This window comes from Trichechus manatus, unplaced genomic scaffold (assembly GCF_000243295.1).
Source record: "Trichechus manatus latirostris isolate Lorelei unplaced genomic scaffold, TriManLat1.0 scaffold00144, whole genome shotgun sequence".
Lineage (NCBI taxonomy): Eukaryota > Metazoa > Chordata > Mammalia > Sirenia > Trichechidae > Trichechus > Trichechus manatus.
Genome location: NW_004444080.1, coordinates 1148891 through 1161238, shown reverse-complemented (window position 1 = coordinate 1161238; position 12348 = coordinate 1148891). Strand labels below are relative to the sequence as shown.

Below are 12348 nucleotides of genomic sequence, written 5' to 3'. Positions count from 1 at the left end.
AATGCACAAGCACCAGAAGAGAGACTAGATAAATGGGAGCTCCTAAAAATCAAACACTTATGCTCATCAAAAGACTTCACCAAAACAGTCAAAAGACAACCTACAGACTGGGAAAAAATTTTTGGCTACGATGAATCTGATCAGCGTCTAATCTCTAAAATCTAGGAGATACTGCAAAACCTCAACAACAAAAAGACAAATAATCCAATTAAAAAATGGGCAAAGGATATGAACAAGCACTTCACCAAAGAAGATATTCAGGCAGCTAACAGACACATGAAGAAATGCTCATGATCATTAGCCGTTAGAGAAATGCAGATCAAAACTACAATGAGATATCATCTCGCCCGAACAAGGCTAGCATTAATCCAAAAAACACAAAATCATAAATGTTGGAGAGGTTGTGGAGAGACTGGAACACTTATACACTGTTGGTGGGAAATCGATTTGGTGCTTCTTTAAAAAGCTAGAAATAGAAGTACCATACTGTCCAGCTATCCTGCTCCTTGGAATATATCCTAGAGAAATAAGAGCTGCCACACGAATAGATACATGCACACCCATGTTCACTGTAGCACTGTTCACAACAGCAAAAAGATGGAAACAACCTAGGTGCCCATCAACGGACGAATGGATAAACAAATTATACTATATCCACACAATGGAATACTACACAGCGATAAAGAACAATGATAAAGCCATGAAACATAACACAGAAGAATCTGGAGGGCACCATGCTGAGTGAATTTAGTCAGTCACAGAAGGACAAATATAGTATAAGACCACTATTATAAGAACTCAAGAAAAGGTTTAAACACAGAAGACAACATTCATTGATGGTTATGAGGGTGGGGAGGGAGGGTGAGGGTTATTCACTAACTAGATAGTAGAAAGTATTATCTTAGGTGAAGGGAAGGACAGCACACACTACAGGGGAAGTCAGCACAACTGGACTAAACCAAAACTGAGAAGTTTCCTGAATACAATCAAAGACTTTGAGGGACAGAGTAGCAGGGGTAGGGATCTGGGGACCATGCTTTCAGGGGACATCTAGGTTAACTGGCATAACAAAGCTTATTAAGAAAATGTTCTGCATCCTACTTCGGTGAGTGGCGTCTGGGGTCTTAAAAGCTTGCAAGAGGCCATCTAAGATGCATCAATTGGTCCCAACCACCTGGAGTAAAGGAGAATAAAGAACACCAAAAACACAAGGAAAGTATTAGCCCAAGAGACAGAAAGGGCCACATAAACCAGAGACTTCATCAGCCGGAGACCAGAAGAGCTAGATGGTGCCCAGCTACCACCAATGACCCCCCTGACAGGGAACACAACAGAGAGTCCCTGATGGAGCAGGAGAAAGGTGTGGTGCAGAACTCAAATTCTAGTAAGAAGACCAGACTTAATGGTCTGACCGAGACTGGAGGAACCCCAGAAAACACAGCCCCCGGATTCTCTATCAGTCCAGAACTAAAACACTTTCCGAGGCCAACTCTTCAGACAGGAATTGGATTGGACTGTGGGACATAAAGTGATACTCGTGAGGAGTGTGCCTCTTAGCTCAAGTAGACACAAAAGACTAAATGGGCAGCTTCTGTCCGCAGGTGAGATGGGAAGGCAGAGAGGGTTAGGAGCTGGTTGAATGGACATGGGGAATCGGGAGTGGAAAGGAGGAATGGGCTGTCACAGTAAGGGTCACATAACAATGTATGTATAAATTTTTGTATGGGAGACTAACTTGAAATGTTAACTTCATTTAAACTACAACAATAAAAAATTAAAAAAAAAAAAGTTATACTTTATAGCCACTAAATAAGATTAGGCTTTCAACTGAGAGATTATTTGGGCTGATTCTATTATTCACTCAGTATTTCATTCAACAAGTTGAGCTCCTACTGTGTGAAAGACATATCAAATATAATTGCTGGTGGAAGCAGCCTAAGGAGTGTATGTAGGACCTAGAACATTATTTTACTTGTCTGGCCTTCAATATTCTCATCTGTAAAATGGGAGTGATAGTAACTGTCTTATCTCAAAGGTTATGAGGATCAAATGAGGTACTAAACATGGAATAGAAAAGCACTTTCAAATATAAAATTAGTAATAAAAATCAGAAATAAGGCTATACTGTAAGAGTTATCCTTGTCTCTAGGGGCACTATCAAGGAGTTTTATTGTTTCATTATACGATTTAATTTATTTGTTAATTAAGAGTCTAATACATCATGATACTGTGGTCAAGTACTAAGGTGCTAAAAAAGCTTAAAAGATACAACTACTTCCCTTAAAATGTTACATGTTAGCAGGGACAATAAAATTGTAAAATAATCATAGTTCAATGCAAATTTAACACGTATTATAAAATTTATAAAGTGCAGCACACAAGAGAAAAAGAATGTTTTGGACTAATGGTAGATTTCAAAAGAAGGAGCTGGCATTTAAGGTACCATTAAAGAATAGGTAGAATTTCTATAAAGAAGGTAATAGGAAAGGCTTTCTTGGAGGAAGAAAGGATGGCAAAGACCATGGCAGCTAGGCATGGAGCATGCAAAAATCATACTTTGAAGTAACTACTCCAGCTTGGCTAGAACACAGGCTATGTGGGATAAAGTAATGCAAACAAACACACAAAAAAGAAAGAATGAAAGAGGCATACTGATTTGAACGGAGCCATGGACAGCCCCAAATTTTGGAAGCTTTGAATGCTGCCCTAAATAAATTTATTCGGGAGCCAACTGAGAGTCACTGAATGTTTTTGAGGGAAGAATGATCAAAGAGTGGCATAAGACTTTGCTGGCTTTGAAAAGCTTGGTGGAAGGCAGTGACTGGAAGGGGGACAGCAAGTCTAGAAGAGGGCAGCAAGTCCAGTGGGGAAGGTATTGCTATAGTGCAAATGAGAATAGGAAAGAAGAACCAGATTTGGCACAGAGGTACCAAAAAAGAAAAAAACTTGTTGACTGTGGAGTCGATTCTGACTCACAGCAACCCTACAGGACAGAGCAGAACTGCCCCACAGGGGCAGCCAAGCACTTAACTACTGCACCACCACGGTTCCAGCACAGAGGCAGTGAGAATGAAAAAGTGAAGAACTAAATTTGAGATCCTGAAGAAGTAAAATCAGTACTTGGGAGGGAAGTTAGGACCAGAATGTAAATTCAGAAGTTACTCCTATAAAAGAAATAACTTCAGTTTACCAGTGAAAGCAAGTAAGAGCACCTAGAAACTGTACCCAATTTCATTTTTAACTATCAAAGCTGAATGCTGATTCTAAAAACAAAAAATTTAACTCTGGTTCCATTTTCAAATACAGCATTTAATAGATTATAATAAAAAGTTCAGTTTGTTTTTAAGTAGTGAAATGTAAGTGGGTTACTAAGCAAGGCCCATTACTACATTTAATATTATTCTTGAATTCATTTGCACCAATGTTCCTGTACTGAGAGGCGTTAGTGGTTTAAATAAACATGTTAATCAAAATTCTCCCTCTCTCAAGAAAGAGGTGGAAAATGATGAGCCAGGTAACCATGCAACAAATAGATACAGCTCAAACACCTGTAAAGGCCAATCCCCCACCACCACCACCAAAAAAAAAAAAAAAAATCATTGCCATCAAGTCAATTCCAACTCATCGCAACCCTACAGGACAGAGAAGAATTGCCCCCTAGGGTTTTGAAGAAGTGAACTGCCAACCTTTCGGTTAGCAGCCGAACTTTTGGTTAGCAGCTGAGCTCTCAACCACTACGCCACCAGAAAGGCACTGCAATTGCATCTACTGCAAAATAGAAAAAGACTGCAAATCCAGTCATACTGTGGGCTTGAGGAATATCAGATGTATCCATTAAACATGGCAAGAGGGTAAGACTAGATGAATGGAGTTATTGAGGTCTCAGTCCTCAATAACAGAAGTTCTTAACCTTTGTGGGAGGTCATGGGCCTTTTTGGGAATATGGTGAAAGATACAGACCTTCTCTCCAGAGAACTGTACAGACTCACAAAATTTTGCATATAATTTCAGAGTATTCACAGACTCCCTAAAGCTTATCTAGAGATTCTTAGTCCATGAACCTCAGGTTAGGAACCCCTGCTATAGAATGGTGATAACTAAACATTTTTATCATATGATGTTGTTGCGTGCTGTCAGGTTGATTTCGACTCATAGCTACTCCATAGAACAGAGTAGAACTGTCCCATTGAGTTTCCTGGGCTGTAATCTTTACTGGAGCTGACTGCCAGGTCTTTTCTTCCCCGGAGCTACTGGGGGGTTCCAAACACCGACCTTTCGGTTAGCAGCCGAGCGCTTAACCACTGCGTGCCATCAGGGCTCCTTTTTTTTATCATATACGCCACGGTTAAAAAAGCTTTTTTCACTAAGAAGCCCTAATATATGCATATTTATTTATAAATTATACACACTGCACCCCAACACCAATAAATTATGTACCTTGTAAAACATACACCAAAATGGAAATTTAAAAGAATGAGAAACGGAATTTTTAAAACATTTACCTATTGATGACATAAAAGCTTGGTGCACTTCCTAATATTGTTAACACACACACAAAAAAATTTTTTTTCCTTCCCTCAACACTCAACCCTTCCCCAACACACACACCGATTCCGAAGGCAATCCCATATGGCCTCAGAGAGCCCTTTCCTTCGAATTTAGCCTTACCAAGGGCAGCTTTTCAATTTCTTGAAATCCCTGTGGCTCCTTGAGTCCAGGGTCCTCCTCGCCTGGTGGATCCGTGCCTACCATAGTGCTACACAAGGAGCAGGAATTCACGAGGCCTTCACGGAAGGAATGACTGACCGCCAGTTTGGCCCACGGGTCCCTTTGCTCCCCAAGCTCCAGGCTCTAAGGTACACACAGCCGTTTTCATTGGCTCGACACACCCCTTTCTTCAGGCCTTTTTCCTCCTCCACCCAGCACGTTCCGCACATCGTTCCTCAGAATTACAACGTGTCACCTTATTCGCTTCCACCTGTACTTAGCTGGTACTTCACATCCCCAACACCGACCTCTTCACCTAGACGGACTTCACATTAGCCACCCGCAACCCTCCTCCTCCTCCGGAGCTGCCAGGGCTTCCCCCAAGAGCCTCCTGCGCCGCCACAGTCCCCAGCCTCCCAGCACCGGCCTCTAACCAGGAACGACCAGAGCTCACCTCCCGCGAAGCTCGCCCGGCTTGGCGCGGTGGGGCCGCGGCTCAGCTCCGACCGGCGCCCCAGGCTGCCGAGCCTGCGGGCTTCCCCGCGAACGCTGATTCGCAGGACTCCCAACCCCCGCTGCCTTCGCAGCCGCCAGACCAGCGAGCTCCAGGCGTTTCCGGGTTCCCGCGGTCCCGTCTTCCAAATGCTCCGGCTTCCGCCTCGGCCCGGGCAAACGCCGTTCCCGGCTCCGGTTTGGTGGTCCCAGCTCGGCTCTTGCTACCTCCGTCCGGAAAGAGAGGCACCGGGCTTCTCTGCGGGGAGCCCCCTGTTCGGGCTTCACCGTCGCGTCACCGCCAGGGACACTGCCTCCTACTGGACGGGTTCCGAGGGGACAAGGTAGACAGCTAGGCTTCTGCCGGAGACCTCTGCGGGGCTATGCGGTTGCGGAGGGTGCTAGGGTTCCCAACTGCGAAAGAAAGGGCAAAGTCCTTTGGCGCAAAGGACCCTGAGAGGGAGTGGGGAGGCGGATCCAGGAAGCAAAGGAACCTGCTTCTAAGAATGCCTGACACTGACATTGAAAGCAAACAAGATTACCCCGGCCCAGGCTGCCGAAGGAGACCGTGACCGTGATAGTCCGGAAAACGGCTGGTTCAATTGCAAATGGCCACTTCTCCCACCTGACAGACCTTGAGGCTGAGCGGAACCTTAACTACAAGAGGAAAAAAAGAAAGCGAGCTAGAGCCAGAGAATCTAAGGGTTATAAGGGACTAACCCCTTCCGGTCTGCCTGGATCACTTTATAAAACATTACCTTTAAAAGGCCTTCCAATATCTTTGTTGCAAACCGTCCAACCGCTGCAGCCCATTCTGGTGATGGAAAGGCTGAAATTAATATTCTAGGTCCAATCTGATCATCAAAGAGCAGAGCAGGATAATCTCCTTCTTAACACAGTGCAGCTTTTAACTCAACCTATATTTGTTTATATTGCTTCCAATATATTGTTTATATTGCATATGATTAAAACTATTTCCAAGAGAAGTGCATAGCAGAAAGAGAGAGAAGAGAGGGAAATAAATAACTGTGTTAGAGTAGACTGACTATAAAATTTTCTGTAATGTGATCTTCAAAAAATTCCAGGATAGTACATATGTAGTAGATCTTAATATTTGTCCAAAGTTTTTGAAGCTACAATGTGCTTGACATATAACCATCACTAGGCACGATTCTAAGCATTATATATATTAACTCATTCAAAACATAATACCTGCTCATATGTGTGGTTCCAAGGAGAAAGAAAGATATTAAATATTTTAAAAATACACCAGCAAGAAAAATATACCTTATGACATAATTACATATTTTAGAGAAAAGAAAGACCTTTCAGTTTGTCTAGAAAACTTTAAAATGATGGAAGTGAGAAGTGGAAACACTTATAATTATGAAACATTAACACTAAGTTTGGCACCTTGAATAGGCATGAAACTGAAAATGACCAAAAATCTATACAAACAAAAGTAACAATGAAAATAGAGGCACAAATAGCTGAAACCAACAACTGATGAGAAGTAAAGATATGAAACCCAAAATTGATGACCAAAGGCGAGTAATACTTTCATTAGTCTTTCCTCACTTTACAATTTATACTCTAATAATACTGAACTACTTGGAGTTTCCCTACATACACTATGAAGTTTTATGCTCCTATTCCTTTCTTCATACTGTTTACTAAATCTAGAATACCTTCCCACTGTTCCCTCACTTTTTTAATAGCTAGCTTCTTTGTTGTTATTGTTAGCTGCCATCAAGTAGACCCCTCGACTCATGGTGACCCCATGTGTTACAGAGTAGTCCGTACTCTAATTCTCTGCTCAGGTATCATCCCAAACTTGAAGCATTTTATTGCCTCTCTCTGCCCAGGAACCTAAATCTCTTTTCTGTGGTCTCATTAAAAAAAAAAAAAGAAACCAAACCCATTGCTGTGGAATTGATTCCAACTCATAGCCACCCTATAAGACAGAGTAGAACTGCTCCATAGGGTTTCCAAGGAGCAGCTGGCAGATTCGAACTATCGACCTTTTGGTTAGCTGCCAAACACTTAATCACTGCGCCACCAGGGCTCCTGTGGTCCCATAACGTCTCTATTTATTTATTTTTGTCTCATAGCATTTTACTTACTTCGTTGTATTCTGATTTGTAGCTATCCTCTCTCTCCAACACTTTCCTTGAGGTCACTGGTATCTTATTTATGTTTGAATCTTCAGCATCTACACAGTGCCTAGCATATAGTAGAAACTCAATACTTATTTTCTATTCTTAACTGAACTGGTTGATAATGATGTCAAAGACAAGCCAGAAGGTAGGAAATGCTTTATAGTCAGCAGCTCACCAGAGCAATCAGTGTCATCCAGAGCCTGAACTGCAAGTCTGGACACCCAACACACCCAAAGAAGTCAAGTCAGTCAGGCATATTATCTTGGAGATATTGCAGGTTTGGTTCCAGACCACCACAGTAAAGCAAGTATCACAATAAAGTGAGTCACACGAATTTTTTGGTTTCCCAGTGCATATAAAATTGATGTCTTTGAATTATGGTGTTGGTGAAGGATACTGAATGTATTTCATGAAATGCCAGAAGAATGAACAAGTCTGTCACGAAAGAAGTACAGCCAGAGTGCTCCTTGGAAGCAAGGATGGTGAGATTTCGTCTCAACATACTTTCGACATGTTGTCAGGAGGGACCAGTCCCCGGAGAAGGATATCATGCTTATTAAAGCAGAGGGTCAGCGAAAAAGAGGAAGAACCTCAACAAAATGGATTGACACGGTGGCTGCAACAATGAGCTCAAACATAGCAGTGATTGTGAGGATGGCGCAGGACTGGGCAGTGTTTCATTCTGTTCTACATAGGGTTGCTGTGAGTCAGAACCAACTCGACGACACCTAACAACAACAACACTGCATATAAAAGTTATGTTTACACTATACTATAGTCTACTAAGTGTGCAATAGAATTATGTCAAAAAAATGTACATACCTTAATTTAAAAAATACTTTATTGTAAAAAGCTGCCTCGATGTTGATGGCTGCTGACTGATCGAGGTGGCAGTTGCTGAAGGTTGGGGTGGCTGTGGCAATTTCTTAAAACAAGACAATAGTGAAGTTTGCCATGATGATTGACTCTTCCTTTCACAAAAGATTTCTCTGTAGCATATGATGCTGTATGATAGCATTTTACTCGGAGTAGAACTTCTTTCTAAATTAGAGTCAGAGGCGGGGCCAAGATGGCAGAGTAGTCAGACACTTCCTGTGCTCCCTTTTACAACAAAGATCTGAAAAAACAAGTGAATCAATTATATATGACAATGTAGGAGCCCTGACCATCAAAGGCAAAGTCAAAGAAATGGATGGAGTGGCAGGGGGAGGGAGAGATGGTTCAGAAGGAGCAAGGAGTTGCCAGACCTCACCTGGCCAGCCCTGGAACCCTGCAGGTGGGATCGGCTGGCATGTGAGGGGTAAGGCAAGCAGTGGCATTTGGGACACGTTTTCCACATCAGGAGAGACTGAGCGGCAGAGAGTCTGCTCAAGCTTCCAGAACCAGCGAGAAACAGTGCTCAGTCAGCAAAAGAAAAGTGCAACTGTCTAACCTACCGTGTGGATCAAAAAAAAACAAAAAACAAACCAAAAAAACCCTCCTTTTGGGAAGTACTCCTCTCCCATTTACCTGCCCCCTCCCCACTCTGCTCCGGGTCCTGGTCAACCTTCAGGGATTGCTGAGCTCCCTGGGCTGGAAGTAGGACCGGTTGCACACCCTGAGCCATTCTCCCAGCTTTGGAGAGGAAACAAATTAACAAACAGGAAAAAATAATCTGCCAGCTCCCCTAAAGTGGGAACTCAGGGCAGGCACAGCCCCTATGCCTAGGCACAGGCATAAGGGGTCCACAGATTTTGAATGCCTTTCACCCCTGCATAGACCTGTGTGGGGCCATTTCAACAGTATAGGCCCTCATTAGCACAGTGCAACAGGGTATATACCTGAAGTCTATTTTCATCTGTATCAGCTATAAGGGGGAGTTGAAAATTTATGACATTTGACACCACCCTGCTCATTAAGCAAGGTCCTCACCCATATCAGGGGCCTGAGGAACAGTGGCTCCACCCACTCCCCTGAGCCACCCACGACAGGGGTCCAAGAATAAGTGGTGACTCTCAGCCCTTACAGCCAACAGCATTGGGTGCCCATAGTTTGGCTGCAAAACCCACCTACCTACGCACTCTAGGGAACAGGGACAGACCTTCCACCCAGACACTCAGGGACAGCAGTCAGCCCCCTGCCTTGATCAGCACATGATCCCCTACTGCAGCCAGATACCTGTGCATACTCCAATCACCCCTCCCCGTCTAGGACTGTAGGTGAGAGCCTGCACCACACACTCGTTGACCAACGACCTGAACACCTGACCTGAATCCACACAAGAAAAGTAAACGAACTCCAGGGGTCACATACCTGGTAACAGTTCTAGCCACCTGGAGACAAGACGTGAGAGCTTCAAAGATGCCAATAATCAAAGTAGCTCATGTGAACAGCCTACTTGGGCATATCAAAACAAAACAAGAAGCTAGGACACAGTAAGCAAATATAAAATAAACAAATATAATAACTTACTGATGGCTTGGAGACACCAGTCAATATCAAATCATATAAAGAGGCAGACCATAATGGTTTCAGCAAGCAACCAAAAGAAAGAACCAAGAAACCTTCCAGAGGAAGAGAAGGTCTTGGAATTACTGGAGATAGAATTTGAAAGATTAATATACAGAGCTCTTCAAATATCAGGAAGGAGATCATGTAAAATGCAGAGCAAGCCAAGGAACACACAAACAAAGCAACAGAGGAACTTAAGAAGATTAGAGAAGAGCATAATGACAAACTTAACAGGCTGCAAGAATCCATAGAGAGACAGCAATCAGAAATCCAGAAGATTAACAATAAAATTTCAGAATTAGACAACTCAATAGAATGTCATAGGAGCAGAATTGAGGTAATGGAAGTCAGAATTAGTGACACTGAAGATAAAGCACTTGACACCAATTTATTTGAGGAAAAATCAGATAAAAGAATTTTTTAAAAATGAAGAAACCCTAACAATTATGTGGGACTCTATCAAGAAGAATAACCTACAAGTGACTGGAGTACCAGAACAGGGGAATAACAGAAAATATGGAGAGAATTGTTGAAGATTTGTTGGCAGAAAACTTCCATGATATCGTGAAAGATGAGAAGATATCTATCCAAGAAACTGATCAAATGCCACACAAGGTAGATCCCAAAAGAAAGTCACCAAGACATATTATAATCAAACTTGTCAAAACCAAAGATAAAGAGAGAATTTTAAGAGTGGCTAGGGATAAACGAAAAGTCATCTACAAAGGAGAGTCAGTAAGACTAAGCTTGGGCTACTCAGCAGAAACCATGCAGGCAAGAAGGCAATGTGATGACATATATAAAGCCATGAAGGAAAAAATTACCAGCCAAGAATTATATATCCAGCAAAACTGTCTCTCAGATATGATGGAGAAATTAGGACATTTCCAGATAAACAGAAGTTTAGGTAATTTCTAAAAACCAAACCAAAATTACAAAAAATACTAAAGGGAGTCCTCTGGTTAGAAAATCAATAACATTAGATAACAACCCAGATACTAACCTATATAGGGAAGTCACAAAAATAAAGCTAAAACACTGAAAATAGGGAAACAGAGATGTCAATATGTAAAAGATGACAACATTAAAACAAAAAAGAGGGACTAAATAATGTCATAGATCATTCATATGGAGAGGAAGTCAAGGCAATATAAAGAAATAAAAGATTGGTTTAAACTTAGAAAAATAGAGGTAAGTGTTAAGGTAACCACAAAGGAAACTAACAATCCTACACATCAAAATAAAAAGCAAGAAAAACATAAAGACCCAGCAAATAACAACAATGAAAAAGATGAAAAGAAAATACATAAAGAAAAATGACTCAGCGCAGAAAATTAAGTGGAACAAAGAAACTGTCAACAACACAAAAAAAATACATCAAAATGCAGCACTAAACTCATACCTATCAATAATTATGATGAATATAAATGGATAAAATGTGCCAATAAAGAGATGGAGAGTGACAGAATAGATAAAAACACACGATCTGTCTATATGCTGCCTACGGGAGACACACTTTAGACTCAAAGACACAAACTAAAACTCAAAGGATGGAAAAAAATATATCAAGCAAACAGCAATCAAAAAAGACTAGAGTGACAATATTAATCTCTGATGAAACAGAATTTAAAGTAAATCCACCAAGAAGGATACGGAAGGACTCTATATAATCATTAAAGGGTCAGTACACCAAGAGGGCATAACCATGTTAAATATTTATGCACCCAATGACAGGGCTCCAAAATACATAAAACAAACTCTAACAGCATGAAAAAGAGAGAAAGACAGCTCCACAATAATATTCGGAGACTTCAACACACCACTTTTGGTGAAGGACTGAACATCCAGAAAGAAGCTCAATAAAGACACAGAAGATCTAAATGCCACAATCAAACAACTTGATCACATAGACATATACAGAACACTCCACCTAACAGCAGCCAAGCATGCTTTCTTTTCCAATGCACATGGAACATTCTCCAGAATAGACCACATATTAGGCCACAAAGCAAGCCTTAACAGAATCCAAATACTACAAAGCATCTTTTCTGACCATAAACCCATAAAAGTAGAAATAAATAACAGAAAAAGCAAGGAAAACAATATCAAATACGTGGAAACTGAACAACACCTTGCTCAACAACTGCTGGGTTATAGAAGGTATTAAGGATGGAATAATGGAATTCACAGAATCAAAGGAGAATGAAAACACATTCTATCAGAGCCTGTGGGACACAGCAGAAGCAGTGCTCAGAGGTCACTTAATAGCAATAAATGCACACATCCAAAAAGAAGAAAGGGCCAAAATCAAAACATTAACTCTATGACTTGAACAAGTATGAAGAAAACAGCAAAAGAAGCCCTCAGGCACCAGAAAAAAGGAAATAATAAAAATTAGAGTAGAATTAAATGAAATAGAGAATAGAAAAACAATTGAAAGAGTTAACAAGACCAAAAGCTGGTTCTTTGAAAAGATCAACAAAATTGATAAACCATTGGC

At 41.4% G+C, this 12348-nt stretch overlaps 1 protein-coding gene across 5 annotated transcripts in view; it reads right to left on the bottom strand.

Annotated features, from left to right (window-relative positions):
* Nucleotides 1-5420, bottom strand: part of SLC35A3 (solute carrier family 35 member A3) — a 61372-nt gene extending 55952 nt beyond the window's left edge. For 2 of the 5 annotated variants that reach the window (XR_002825536.1, XM_023739987.1), the window contains exon 1: nucleotides 4669-4691. The gene's annotated coding sequence lies outside the window, so the exon portion shown is untranslated. Of the gene's footprint in view, nucleotides 1-4668; nucleotides 4692-5161 lie in introns of those variants that run through there. The other 3 variants (XM_023739986.1, XM_004385715.2, XM_023739984.1) reach the window with 2 other exon arrangements.
* Between the last annotated feature and the right edge of the window lie 6928 nt (nucleotides 5421-12348).